At 44.0% G+C, this 11,165-nt stretch overlaps 1 non-coding gene across 1 annotated transcript; it reads right to left on the bottom strand.

Moving 5' to 3' along the window:
• Positions 1 to 8,746: 8,746 nt before the first annotated feature.
• On the bottom strand, positions 8,747 to 8,881 carry LOC111766808 (small nucleolar RNA SNORA9). The gene has a single exon (XR_002798770.2). It is a non-coding gene; the product is annotated as a small nucleolar RNA SNORA9 (small nucleolar RNA).
• Between the last annotated feature and the right edge of the window lie 2,284 nt (positions 8,882 to 11,165).

The raw sequence follows: 11,165 nt of genomic DNA, 5'->3' as shown, positions 1-11,165 counted from the left end.
AGGGTGCGAATGGAGGGTTACAAGGGAAACAAGACCAATTAGATGAAGCTGTTCACAAAAGAAAATGAGGTTTTGGAATCCCTGTTTGTGTTCCTATGGAAATGCCATGGCATGCCATGATTCCCTGGCAGCTCCAAAGGCAGCAAGACCTGGTGGAGCTCCATGAAAATGGTGGCACCTGTTTTGAGATTTACCTGTCCTATGACAGAAAACAATCATCCAAAATAAAATCTACTTTCCTACTCTCTTGACGTTTCATATCACATCATCAATTGCTTAATATCAAGTACATTTCAAAGAAATGCATATGCCTTGGATTGGTGTACAGTTAGCCTGTCTGTTTTGAAACAACATCATGGCCAAGGAAAAGTTCCAACAGGAAGACAGTCTGACATTAATCTTAACTTAGAAACACTAACAAGTTCCTTAATTACACTGACTGAGGGTTACCATTTGCAAAGCACCTCTCCCCATCAGGAGAAGATATGAACAGGTGGCAATCTTTTTATTTTGCTTGTTTTTTCTTCCCAATCTACATTCAGCCTACATTAGGGGAAGGAGGGAGGGAAGCAATCCTGATGTGGTAAAATGCTAGGGAATGGGAATATCGAGCCATGGACAAAAACGTATTAATCTCTAGGACTGCAGATTTGACCTAAGGAAACAAATATTTCCCCCTGTCAGGAGAACCCAGGGCTCCCACGCCTGCTGGAAAAGGGAGTTAAGATTCAGCAGCTGAACCAGGCTCTGCTCCACTTCAATGAGAAAGGTTTTGTACAGCCAGACATCAGAGAAATATCACCATGTTGGCCATTCGGCCAAGGGACCAAGGTGAAAATCAAATGTGAGTAAAATCCAAACTTTCCTCCCTCGGCTCTCTGTGCCTTGTGATCCTTGTGTTATAAAATGACCTATAAGTTCACTCTTTGCAGCCAGACTCTGATATTCTACAGGGTAAAGATAAAGAGAAAGCCTTAAGCAAACTTGAGAATCGAGTGCACATTTTCTCTGTTTCTCTGAAGGACAAGATTCAGTCACTGGGTGAGAATAACTTGCCTGAGTGATAGTTTCAGAAATTTACTGGGGAGCATCATCATAGATTCTGAACAGAGCCTTGCTCAAAGTTCAGAAAGGGAAACTCAGTTTTTGTATGAGTGAGAGACTAAGAGAAACCACTGTGTGTACAATTTCATCAAGGGGACCAAGCTGGAAATCAAATGTATGTATTTTTCAAACTGATTCTTACTGTTTCTGTCCATTGGATTTGCCTTTTGTTCCTTTTAGTGTATTTTCAGTAGTTGCAGGCCAGGGATGTAAAAAATTTCATTCCTAGATTAGATATAGAGAAGGGAAAATTGTTCCCCAGGAGGCTAGCTGATGGCTAATTTTTGAGATTTCCAAATCAAAATAATTTAATTGGAGAAGGGGTCGTGCTGCCCTTCTCAGGAAAGGTTTTTTAGAGGAGGAAACTTAGAAGAAGCACTGTGGTTCACTTTCGGCCAAGGGACCAAATTGGAAATCAAATGTAAGTATGTTTTTCCTCAGTTATTTGTGAAGTTTTTGCACTGTTGTAACATTTGTATGTATTTGTGATATTTAGGCTAAATTAACCATTCCTAGTGACACAAAAGTAAGTGGCAGAAAATCTGCCAAGTAGGTGAGTGAAGAAATTGTTTGATTTTTTTTTTTAAGGTGAATAGGATTTGTAGGGAGAATGAAAGAGAAAGAGCTGGAATTCTCTCCAATTTAGCCAATCTAGTCTGATTAGGTTCAAAAAGAGGAGGTTTTTGTTGAGGGGGAAGTGTGGGTCCTATCACTGTGGCTCACCTTCGGCCCGGGGACCAAGGTGGAGCTCAAACATAAGTGCCCTTCTCTAACTGTTTTTCTTGTAGATTTGTGAAGCTGGGGGCTTTTCATATTTGGGATATGGGTTGAGGTCAGTTCTAAGGAGAATGGGATTCTCCCTGAAAGCAGATGAGTAAGGGGCTGACAATCAGCTCATCTCAAGGAAGAACGTAGAGCCAGTCAGTTGATGTGGCATTTAAAGAGCCAGATTTTCTCCATGTCAATCTAGTAAGAATGGCAGTAGGAAGGAATTTTTTGTTGCGGAGAAGGTAATTAAGCTAATACCGTGGATCATCTTTGGCCAAAGGACCCATCTGGAGATTAAATGTTAGTAATTTTTCTCTACTGCCTTCAGAAATGTATGTCTAATAGCCAGTATTGTCTGTTAGAAGCTTCAGTATAAGTTTTTTTGGTGATAGTAATTGAGAGCATTTCAGATTTGTCATCAGTTTCAGAAAGTTAAACTCATTTCCAAATTTATATTTGGAGACCAAAAAACGGTGAAAATTGATCTAAATTAAATAACTCAGAAAAAAGTAGTGTAGATTAATGAAGAACCCTTGGAATTATAAAGAACAAAAGTAATTTCATTTTCATTAGGTTTTGCCAAATATTTTATTGGTGTTTTGCTCATTATATATGATTTTAGAAAAGGAGAGGAATGTTTTTCTCAGTCTGTGTTCTCTCTTCTGCCTCATAATTATTTCACAAGTAGAAAAATCAATAGTAAGAACTAAAAGCCAGCAAAAAGCTAAAAAAGTATACCCAATTGTCAAGTAGAAGAGGTGGCTTAATGTCATTTTTTAGGGTCTGAGTGGTAGACTATCAAAATCAGCTAAGAATGTTCATGCACTTCTTTAGGAATAAGGCCTTGACATGTTATCTTCTTTTTGTTGTAATACAATTTTTACATTGCACTGCACATGAAATGATCTTTTAGGATAATGGTGTCAAGACTGATGTCCCCAAAAGCCCAGTTTAAAGAATTTTTAAAAGAAGGAAAGTAAAATAATTGCATTTTTAATTGGCTAAGGACTTGTAGAAAAGCAAAAAACATTTTACTTGAAGAGTGGACACATTTTTATACTGTCAAGGAGGCCGTGGCACAGCTAGCATGGGCCTTAGACTTCTTGGCAGTATTTCTTCATGATTGAGTGACTTCTGTGGCCATGGTGCTCGTGTGGCAGTGAGTGCCTGGCTGCTAAGGTCTGCAGGAACCCGGCACTGATCCGTTTAAATTTGCCATGGCCTGCTCTTCGTGACACACAGTGATACAAATAATGCCACGAATGAAATGTGGTGGACATTAGCTAACGTGGGAAAAACAGGCAACATATCTATTTGTTAGAGATTTCAGATATAAATTTCACATTCATTTTTATTATTATATCCCCATGATTAATTTTCCCTAGAGGACTATAAAGAATTGAAAGCGAGTTTTTTTCAGTGATATAAATTATTTCAATACTTGTGATAAAATTTATTTAAACGATAAGAGCATAATCGAAAAGAGATAAATGTATATAACTGTTCCAGGCCAAACTCCACAGCAGCAAAAATCAAATGTAATGCCAGCAGTCTAACCTCTCAGGTCTTGATAAGTTTTACTGAGTTCACATCATTAATAATATTAACTGATAAATAGAAATAAGCTAAATTTGTGATGTTTTTAATTTTCAAAAATTTAACTGATTTGGTTAGGAGTATGATATTTCAGTTGTACAAATACCTAATTATTTATAAATGTGCTTAATAAAAAAAACATATTTTCAAACCTTAATTCTTTGATAGAAAAATTTTAATCTAGGTAGTTTAATCTCATCGCCTCTAAAAGAGTTTATTAATTTGGCTTTCTTTAGATGAGCTGATTTCAAAAATGATGTTTAAGGGGAATTATTCTGGTCTCGACAAATTTGGCAGGGGTATTTAGGGCCTTTAAAACTCTATTAAAAGCTAATAAGATTACTTGAAATAATGCCCAGATCTAATGGAGTAATTGTTCGGTGTTTTAATGTGTAGGGAAACCCAGATGGGAATATCACAGAATGTTTTCCCTCTCCTTAATTTCTAGAGATCACATTATTTTTCCGCCATGGCTAATTTTATACAATTCTCTGGGAAAATTAGGCATGTAAGTTTAAAAGAGAAAGTTTAAAAAGTTCAGTGTCTTATGTTGAATTGCTTGGCTAGCTTTATAAAAACCATAAACTTATCTGCTGACTTCTCCTAGCAAAGGATTCTTGATTTGTTTTGTGACTTTAAGGGAGAACAAACTGAGTGGGGCTGTTGGGGACTTGCTGTTCCCCTTGGGGCTGGAACAAAAGGGGGGTTTCCAGGGGACACCTGGCAGCTGCTCAAGGTCAGAACTGAAGCCAGCCAGCTCCTCCTGGGCAGGTGGCCAAGGTCGCAGTGGACCCCAGATCATCTCAGCACCCCTGGGCTGGCTGAACCTTGCCCCCGCACAGCTAGAGATTCGGGCCAGGGCCCAGGACTCACCTAGAGCCTCTGGGGAGGGGAGAGTGGGTGGCAGGGCCCAGAAGGCAAAGGGGCCTCCCCGCTCCAGGTGCAGACATGGGCTTGGGACCCACTCTGCAGGGTGCATCCAGCCCTGCCACGGTTAGGGACGCACAGGGCGGGGGCAGCCTCGAGCCTAGGGCAGCTCTGCAAGGGGGACGGGGGCAGTGGGAGCCGGAGCCTTCCCCAGCGGCCGCTGCCTCGTCTTCCTCCACGGGGACAGCCCACACCTGTCCTGGGTTCTGAACTCTGGGGGTCAGAAGAAGAGGTGTGGGTTTCTCTGCCCATGGCACTGAGATCACTGCACAAGGCAGGGAGAACAGGGGAAGGACAGAAGGTGAGGTCAGACCAGCCAGCCAGGAGACCTCAGGGGGTGTCAGAGTTAGAGCAGCGATGAGCCACCCGAACGCAAGGAAAGAGCCACAGGAGAAAGAGGTTGTTCATGTGGGAGGAGTGGGTTGTATATTGGAAACTTAAAAAGAAAATGGGTAGGTGGCAATGAGCAGAGACTCAGAACCGTGGAGCCCAGCACAGTGTCTCCTGGGCTCGTGGCTGCACTGACACGGAGTAGGCATGTTGCTGTGTGTCTGTCCCCACGCCCCGCCTGACCACCCTTCTGTGCTTCCCTCCCCAGGGAGCGTGGCCAGCCCGTCCCTTCCTCTTCCCCGTCCCCGGAGCACCTCGCTTCTGGAATGGCCTCCGTCGTGTGCCTGTGAACGGCTACTGTCCCGGTAACGCCAAGGTCACCTGAAGGTGGATGGAGCCGAGTGGACCAAGGACGTCCAGAGCAGCGCCCGGAGCAGGACAGCGAGGACGGCACCTCCACCTCCACAGCGTCCTGACGCCGCCCGCGGCCCAGCACAGCGCCCGCCCCAAGGAGGACTGCAGGTCACCCCGAGGGCCTGCGCTCCCGCTGGTCAAGAGCTGCACCAGGAACCAGGGCTGGAGCCTGCGAGGCCGCCCCGGCCCAGGGCGCTGCCCTCTCCCCAGAGATGCCCGAGCCTCTCAGTCCTGCAGCCCCTCCCCAGCTTACCTTCCCCTGCCCCTTTAGTTTAAAGACCCTAATATTTGGGGAAAAAGAACAAAAAGAATGAACCAATAAAGTAAATGAAAATGCTTTGCACCTGTGGTTTCTCCTTCTTAACTTAATGTGGTAATGCATTGTTTTTCAAATTGCCAATTTTTTCTTCTAAGGAACTAAGTCATTAGTTGCCCCAAAGACACCATCATTTACAGAAATCCATCCTCCATCCTGCCCTCTATAAGAGCCCACCTGTCTTCAGAGCCTGCTCCACCTGCACAGGGCATGAGAGGCTGCCTTGCTTTCCCTTCTCAGCCAGCCCATGCGGTCTTTCCAGGGAGGCAAGTTCTCAAAGTCACACATGCTTGATCCCGATAAACCTGTCCTGAGAACTTAACCCAAAGCAAGATTTTAGAATGAAACAGCTATAAGGAGAGTCATTCCCTGCAGCGTTACATTAAAACACACACACACACACACAGAAAAAAACCAAATACCACCTAAATGAGCAAGCAATAAGAAAATGTTTAAGTCCATTATGGTACTTCAAATTAATGGAGAATATTAAGCCTTGGTTACATTTTTATTTTTATTTTTAAAGATTTATTTATTTATTTGTTTGTCTCCCCTTCCCCCCCACCCCAGTTGTCTGTTCTCTGTGTCCACCCACTGCATCTTCTTTGTCTGCTTCTGTTGTTGCCAGTGGCATGGGAATCTGTGTTTCTTTTTGTTGCGTCAGCTCTCCATGTGTGGGGCACCATTCCTGGGAAGGCTGCACCCTCCTTCACACTAGGCAGCCCTACCCACGGGGCGCACTCCCTGTGCATGGGACTCCCCCATGCAGGGGACCCCCCAGCGCAGCAAGGAACTCCTTGCAGTGCTTTTGCACTGGGCATGGGCCAGCTCCACACGGGTCAAGGAGGCCCGGGGTTTGAACCTTGGACCTCCCATGTGGTAGACGGACGCCCTAACCACTTGGCCAAGTCCGCTGCCTTGATTACATTTTTAAAGGTGTATTGGGGGGCCTTCTGTCTTCCAAGCACCCTTAGAAGCACTTTAATGTTCACAACCCTGTGAGGTTAAAAATGAACATTAAACTCTCAGGCAGGTTCTGTACAGCTCTGAGCTGGTCATTCCATAATCCAGCAGTTCCTCTCCTAGAGGGAATCGTTCCCCTCCTTACACCTGTCCACAAAAAAAATTTATATGCAATAGCGTTCAGAGCCAAAAACTGGAAATAACTGAAATGTCTACAACAGTGAAAGGGATAATTACCTTGTGATATACTTACACATTGGAACACAGCTCAGTAAGGAGACTCAAGAAACCACAACTACACCTAACAACGCAAGATGAATCTTATAAGCATGATGCTAAGCAGAAGAAACCAAATGCAAAAGGTACATTCTATATGTTTCTATCCATATGAAATTCAAAAACAGAGAGTACTAAAATAAAGTTAGACATTGGGATGGAGTCCTCTTGCGTCAGGTGGGGTGGGGTGATGACTGGGAGGCCCAAGAAGAGGGTCTGGAGCTCGGCACTATTCTGCCCTCCCTTTGTGCAGTGCTGCTTTGTGAAATCTGTATGATTACGACTTGCACACTTTTCTGTATGTATATTATATTTCAAAATAAGTTCATTTAGAGGAATGTCTAAGACCCAGTTTACAGGTAAGAGAGGCTGAGAAGAATAAGTAACAGGTCGAGGCCTTACAGCTGGTAAAGGTGGGCAGGGATCAAATCCCTCCTGCCTGAACCCGCCCTCTGAAGCCCCCACTGCTCTCCTTCTAGCGCTAACGGGGCTCTACAGACCACGTGGTCAGACGTGCTCCTTCCCCGCCTCCACCCCCTAGTGAGGGGCACCAGGTATGGAAACAGAAGGGAGCAGGCTTCAGCAGGGCACAAAGGACAGTGCAGGGGGCCCACGTGTGAAACGTCACGTATTGGGGTGGGGTGGGGGAGCATGTCAAACCCACTTTGATTGTCCTCCCACTTCTGTGTGGTCACCGAGCTTCCCCTCCCCTTCTCCCACCCACCCAGCTAACACTCACTGAGTTTGCTCTCAGCAAACACTCTTAAGGAAGTACAGAGACACCTAAGGCAGCATCCCTTCCCTCAAGCAACTGATAATCCAGTTTTTCTACTCTTTTTCCTTTCCCTCGTCCAACCTAGAGCAGTGGGTGGGAAAGCACGGTGGTGGGAAAGCTGAATAGGGAGACCACTTGCTATCCTTCCTCTTAAGAATATTCTCTATCATCACATTTTTTAAACTTTGAAGGTCTGAATAGAGTTCAGAAAGGCTAAATACCTTCCCTTCAAATTACATGAACTTACTCACACATCCCTGGGAGCCACAATCAACAATTAAGGGCTCCCCTCTTTCTTTTTCACCCCACAGATATAAAACCACCTTTATTCAACCACTCCCACCCCACCCAAGGCTTAAGTCTCAGCTGGACACTCTACCCACCAGTGTTACTCCAAGAATCAGAAATTCCAATGACTTTTTGGGGAGGTAATTTACCTCCCCCTCCCTGTTGTTTGCACTCATACTATCTGCTCCTCTTCTTTTCTTTTTAGGAGACACTGGGAACTGAACCTGGGACCTCCCATGTAGGAACGAGGTGCCCAACTGCTTGATCCACCCCCATTCATTGCCTTTTATGTCTCCCACTGTGTTTCCTCAATGCATCATCTTATTCCATCAGCTTGCTGTCTTCTTTATGAGGCTCCAGGACCAAATCTGGGGACTCCTATGTGATAGGCAGGTGCCCAACTTCTTGAGCCACATCAACTTCCTCATCACTGCACAGATTCCATGGAACAGCCTGATGGACACTGAAGGCACAGGCCTTCAAGGATATTCCAGCTCTGGCATTATGGGAATTTTGCTGCTCAAACACCAGGGGAATAGTAGACTCCAAAGTGCTGTACACCATGGTGGGAAGACATCACAGCTGAGATTTGTCTCCAACAGGAACCCTGCTGAGGTCCAACATGTTCAGTCTCTGCTCCCATACTGTTCTGGAGCTACAACTATTCCTCAACATTGAAACTAAGCTGAGTATCAGCAGGTTTGGCACAAGATGTGTGCTCAGCAGACATTCTCATCTGACTCTCCAATGCTCTTTCATTAAATTCAGCTCGTGCTGCATTCACCCTCCCTTAGCTCCTTAGGCATTCAGCTCTTCAGTAAAAACTTAGCCTTCGTTTCTCTAATTGAAGATCCTGTATACTCAGAGCCTCTGAAAATCTGAATGTTAAATTTTACTTTCCGATAAACAAGCCACACATGGCCAGGTGGCTGCAATATTAGACAGTGCAGACAAGACGCCCAGTATATGAGATTCAGGAGAGGGCAAGCAACTGTCTGAAATTTCTATTGCCTTGAGCTGTAGAGGGAGCAGAGCAAGGCCTGAAACCATTTCAAGCCTGTTCTCACAAGCACTGTAGGATTGCACAGGGTCACTGCAGACCCAAGCACGCTGGAGGCTTGCAAGCCCCTCGTCCTTCTGTAATTCATCTATGAACCTGATGTCAGTTTCTCTTCAGAAAGCAACATTCTGAAACCAGAACCTCCAGGACCCAACAAGTAAAACCAGGAGTCATGGGATGAATTGTATCTCCCGAAAGGGTATATTGAAGTGTGAACCTCCCCATACTGTGAACGTGGCCTTCTTTAGAAATAGGGTCTTTGCAGATGCACTTAGTTCACATAAGGTCCTGCTGGACTGGGGTGGCCCTAACCCAGTGGCTGGTGTCCTAGTAAGGAGGGGGAGATGGGAAACACCAGCTCGGGAAGGTCAGGTGGGGAGCGCAGGGACACACCTGCAAGCCAAGGAATGCTAAGGCTGGCTTGAAGCCCTGGGAGCTGTGAGAGAGAAGGGGCGGTTTCTCCCTCTGAGTCTCCAGAGGAGCCAACCCTGCAACACCTGATTTCCAGCTTCTGTTCCCCAGGACCATGAGAGAATACATTTCTGTTAGCTTTTTAGTTCAATAAAGCTTTTCCTCAGGATGCCATGAGCAGAGGTTGTTCCAGGAGCTGGAGGGAAGGGAAGGCGGGGCAGACACATCCAGAATCCCTCGTGGGTTCCCTGGACTTCCCAGACTGTGCTGATGGTGGGGATTTTCCAGGAGGCTGGTGGGCAGGTGGTGGAATCCTGAGCTGACGCAGCAGTTTCTGCTGTTTTCGGACACGAAGTTTGTGCCCTTTGTTGCAGCATCGCTATGAAACTAACCCAATGGGGCTGGCAAAGAAGAGCACTGAGCTCCTCAAGTGCAAAACATTGCTGAATTTTGTCTGAAAGTTTTTTGTGCAAAAAGCAGAACTCAAAATCAATAAACATCAATACTTAGCCTAGAGGACTTCCAAGCAACGAGTTTAGTCATGTCCCAGGTTCGTCTTGCTGTGTATACAAACTACATGAGGAAAGGTAAAATGGTAATGTGAAAAAAAAATCTGTTAAGTTGAATGGAACTAAGAATTATGATTTGGGTAATACTTCATCTGTCTAGATTGCAAAAGATGCTAAAAGTAAGATATCAACTGCAAAGAAAGAATGAACTGTAGATAAGGTCAGGAGAGACTTGATGACGTTTGCAAGTGGAAAGACATTAGGCATGTGCATATGGATCACTTCAAACAAGGAGCAGAAATGAGGAACAGAGATGGGGAATATCCTGGGAAGATCTGTGAAGGACCTTCTTGTCTAATGATATGTGAAATAGTCAGAAGACATGTGCAAATTTAATACCTGATACTCCTTCATATCAGGTATTAAATTTTCAATAATTCACTTATTTTTTCTAATATAAAATAAAAAGTTGTATAATTCACAGTAGTTACATTATTAAACCTGATGTATATATATCGTCCAACATACAAGCAATAGATGCTTAATGGTCATTTTTTATTGAATTTAAGAAGAATATCTAAGCTACCCAAATAGATTTCAACCCATCTTTTTAATAAAATTTTAGATTGAACTGATCCTAGCTTGTCTTATCTTATAGACTTCCTGGAAGCGTCCATGCAGCTATGTCAGGTACACACATATTCCAAATTAGGATTTTTATACTGCTTTGTAGCAAAGTCTCTCTGAGTCAAGCAAACAGATGCCACTTAAAAGTTTCTGTTGAATGAACAGACAACATTAAGTCAACAATTATTTCAGTCTATGAAATTGTTTTCAGGTCATTCACATTTTTTAAATTTATTGGAGTGTATCACTCATACATAAACATACATAAATAATACATGTATAATAATAATTGTGAACTTACAAAACAAAAGTATATAACATCATACAGGACTCTCATACCTCACCCTGCCATCATTAACTTGCACTGTTGCTAAACATTTTTAACTAGTTATTTTTTTTGTTTTTTTTGTTTATTTTTTTGAATGTTACATTAAAAAAACATGAGGTCACCAGATATTCCCCTCCCCCGTCACCCCACTCTCCCCCATAACAACAACCTCCTCCATCATCATGAGACATTCATTGCATTTGGTGAATACATCTCTGTGCACCGCTGCACCTCATGGTCAATGGTCCACACCATAGCCCACACTCTCCCACAGTAAACTCAGTGGGTCATGAGAGGACATACAATGTCTGGTATCTGTCCCTGCAGCACCACCCAGGACAACTCCAACCCCTGAAAATGCCCCCACATCACATCTCTTCCTCCCACTCCCTAACCCCAGCAGCCAAAATGGCCACATTCTCCACACCAATGCCATATTTTCTTTGATTACTAATCACAATAGCTCATGAATA

This window comes from Dasypus novemcinctus, chromosome 17 (genome assembly GCF_030445035.2).
Source record: "Dasypus novemcinctus isolate mDasNov1 chromosome 17, mDasNov1.1.hap2, whole genome shotgun sequence".
NCBI classification, from domain to species: Eukaryota; Metazoa; Chordata; class Mammalia; order Cingulata; family Dasypodidae; genus Dasypus; species Dasypus novemcinctus.
This window is presented reverse-complemented; position numbering and strand designations above follow the sequence as displayed.